This window comes from Monodelphis domestica, chromosome 6 (assembly GCF_027887165.1).
Source record: "Monodelphis domestica isolate mMonDom1 chromosome 6, mMonDom1.pri, whole genome shotgun sequence".
Lineage (NCBI taxonomy): Eukaryota > Metazoa > Chordata > Mammalia > Didelphimorphia > Didelphidae > Monodelphis > Monodelphis domestica.
In genome coordinates this window covers 70559367-70561750 of record NC_077232.1, presented here as the reverse complement: position 1 = coordinate 70561750, position 2384 = coordinate 70559367, and the positions used below count along the sequence as shown (strand labels likewise).

The window sequence follows — 2384 nt, the reverse complement described above, 5'->3', positions numbered from 1 at the left end:
CAGTATAGACGGTGGGAAAGATCTCGCGATGGAGCTTTCTGAAGAGCTCGCAAGTAACCCGCGACTATCTGAGGGTCTAGTTTCCTATACCTTCTGGGCCCGTTGGCTGCCCTGGTCCTGCCAGCAGGATCTGATGCCAATTCCCCGAGGAAGCCCTGCCTCGAGATTCTCCGCCACCCGCACCTCCCCACCCCCGAATCCGAGTAGGGGAGAGGGAGCGAAGGAGATAGGACGCACGGGCTCTCCACCTACGCCCTCGAGAAAATTGTTCTCTTTGGTTCCGCTGGAGGTCTTGTAACCCCCTGCCTCCGCCCTCACGAGTCGCAGGACACGGAGCTAATGTGCCCACAGTCAGCCAGCCGCCCCCCTCCGATCCACCTCAAGAGCCGGCAGCTCGCGCTCCTATAGTCCGAAGGCGACGGGCGCCGAGGCAAAAGAAGCAAAAGACTCGCCTCTGAAAGGATCCCGCCGCCCGCTTGGGTTAACTACTTTCAGGGCGAGACGCCAGGCTGTCAGAATTAGGGAAGGCGGCGCGGGGATTCGATCACCACAGCTCCGCCCCGTGCACACGAACCGGAGCCTTTGCCCGCTCAGCCACCGAACCAAGAACAGATACTGAGTGCTTTGTTTAACGGAAGTCGGAACAAACGGGCAGCGGCAGCGGTCCGCCTGGCTCCTCGCCAGACTTCTGGAGTCCCTTTCCGGCCTACGCTGGGCGCTTCGTTACCCGCTCCTGGGCCCCTAGGCCTGCCGAGATAGGGAGTGGTAGTGAAACTGCTAGTGCAGAGCGGACTGCCTATCTGTTCCTACCCCTCTCCGGGTCCGCCACTTCCTCCTTATCTTTTCACCCGCCGCCCGACTCCGCAGAAGCGCTCCAGCTCGCTCTCCGGGCCCTATTTATGAGACTTTGGGAAACGACCCGGCTCGGACCCGGAATAAGAAGTCCAAGTCCGATGGCGAAGGCAAACCCCTGGGGACCCGAGTCTTGGCTAACCCGAGTGGGACTGCGTCCGTCCCTCTGCCGCAGAACCAGCCAGCCATGGCAAGCCGTCTCCTGAGAAAGCGCCCTAGGAAGTGCGGCGCCTGCCCAGGTCGTCCTCGCTTCTAACAGCTCTCGGGTTCTTTTCGCCTTTCCTGCTCGAGTCTAGTTTCAGGTCCGAGTCTGGCTCCCCCTCGGCTACGTGATCGTCCCTGAGTTTTCGGTTGATAGCAGAGAAATGACCAAGACACTAGTTGTGTGTGGCCATCTAGATGCCTGTTAGGATTAGTCTGTGACGGGAGTCTGTAGGTCGGGGGATTAGCTCAGATGGTAGAGCGCTCGCTTAGCATGCGAGAGGTAGCGGGATCGATGCCCGCATCCTCCACTTTTAATTCTATCCTTTCTCACTGCCGTCCTAGCGCGACCCTCAACCCCGCAACCTAGTGGGAGAGCCCAGTCCCACCATTCACTCAACCCTACTCGCAGAATTTCCAGGGAGTACCCAGAAACTGGCCCTGCCTGTGAGGAGGTCCCACCGGGCCATTTGGGGAATGGCATTTCCGAGGTTGCCTTCGATCACCCCCAGGGTTGACAGGCCCTTCTTTCGCACCGTTTCAAAGCCTCATTCGGATTCACTAAGTCGGGCAAACTTCGGAAATCCTGTTGCGAAACGTGGAGTACATAAATCAATAATTGAGCAATCCGGAGGTTCTATCCGGAACTCCTCAGGCTGGCCAAGAGGATCACCTCCTCCCTCCCCTAAAAAGAAAAGTGACAAATGTTGGTTGGGTTAGGGAAAATATCTTTAAAGATCTCTCTGGAGGTAGATATGTGAATTGCTTCACCCACTCAGGAAAAGAATTTGGAACTGCACTCGCAAAAGTACTGAATTGTGCTCTACAAGCCCACAATATATAATAGTCTAGATAAATATTTAATTTTTTAAACATTCCAATTTTTTCGAACCAAATAAAACAAGCATTTCCATGTACAAAGAATGATTGTACATAAACGGAATTACTAATCTCTTAAATATTTAGTTTACTTTTCCTATCTACTTAAAAAGTTCTCTAATGCAAATACCAACATGGCTAATGCAAATACCAACAACATGGAAATGGGTTCGAATCAAGAACACAGGTGATACCCAGTGGAATTGCACATCGGCTATGGGAGAGGTGGTGGGAGGGAGTGGGGGGGAGGAAAAGAAAATTATCTTTGTTTCCAATGAATAATTTTTGGAAATGACCAAATAAAATAATGTTTAAAAAAAAAAAAAGTCCCATCCGTGAACGTCTTAACCCCTTCTGCATCACATAAAGTATTGTCTGGGAGACCAGCAAGTTCATACAAATTAAGTCAGAAGTTTTGACCTTTCAGTTCATGCTGGAGGTCGCATTCACAA

General features: G+C 52.5%; 1 non-coding gene across 1 annotated transcript; it reads left to right on the top strand.

Moving 5' to 3' along the window:
- Nucleotides 1-1291: 1291 nt before the first annotated feature.
- TRNAA-AGC (transfer RNA alanine (anticodon AGC)) lies at nt 1292-1364 on the top strand. Its single transcript has one exon. It is a non-coding gene; the product is annotated as a tRNA-Ala (tRNA).
- The last annotated feature ends 1020 nt before the right edge of the window (nt 1365-2384 follow it).